Source organism: Propithecus coquereli, unplaced genomic scaffold (genome assembly GCF_000956105.1).
Source record: "Propithecus coquereli isolate 6110/MARCELLA unplaced genomic scaffold, Pcoq_1.0 Scaffold1, whole genome shotgun sequence".
Taxonomy (NCBI): Eukaryota; Metazoa; Chordata; class Mammalia; order Primates; family Indriidae; genus Propithecus; species Propithecus coquereli.
This window is the reverse complement of record NW_012133857.1, coordinates 19,491,230-19,491,742: the sequence shown is the minus strand read 5'-3', so window position 1 is coordinate 19,491,742 and position 513 is coordinate 19,491,230. Positions and strand designations below refer to the sequence as shown.

At 32.0% G+C, this 513-nt stretch overlaps 1 protein-coding gene across 1 annotated transcript in view; it reads left to right on the top strand.

Annotated features, from left to right (window-relative positions):
• DNAH12 (dynein, axonemal, heavy chain 12) overlaps positions 1–513 on the top strand; it is a 236,169-nt gene that overhangs the window by 215,483 nt on the left and 20,173 nt on the right. The gene's annotated exons all lie outside the window — the stretch shown is intronic.

The following is a 513-nucleotide window of genomic DNA, read 5'->3' as shown; positions in this document are numbered from 1 at the left end:
GAAGACAGCCCATGAATTCTTTCTACCCTTGTAGATATATAGATAGATAAATAATTTAATGTCATCTTAAAATGGAAATGAAGTGAAAGACTTTAAAACTTTTCTTGTTTCGTTTCCTTTGTTTCAGTTATTTATAAATGAATATGATACAATTCCATTTGAAGCTATATCTTATCTGACTGGGGAGTGTAATTATGGAGGAAGGGTGACAGATGATTGGGACAGACGTCTCCTATTAACCATGCTGGCTGACTTTTATAATTCATCCATAATTGAAAACTCTCATTATAAGTTTTCTCCCAGTGGAAGCTATTTTGCACCTCCCAAAGGCACTTATGAGGACTACATTGAATTTATTAAGGTAACTGATGTCACTGGAAATAGGGTTACATTTATGTGTGATTTTTCTAAAAGCAAATGGTGAAATGTTTCCCTCTAATGTATAGGTTTAGACAAGTATTACGGTTTTAATCAACTTTCAATATCTTTATTTCCTAGTAATTACTGAAAATT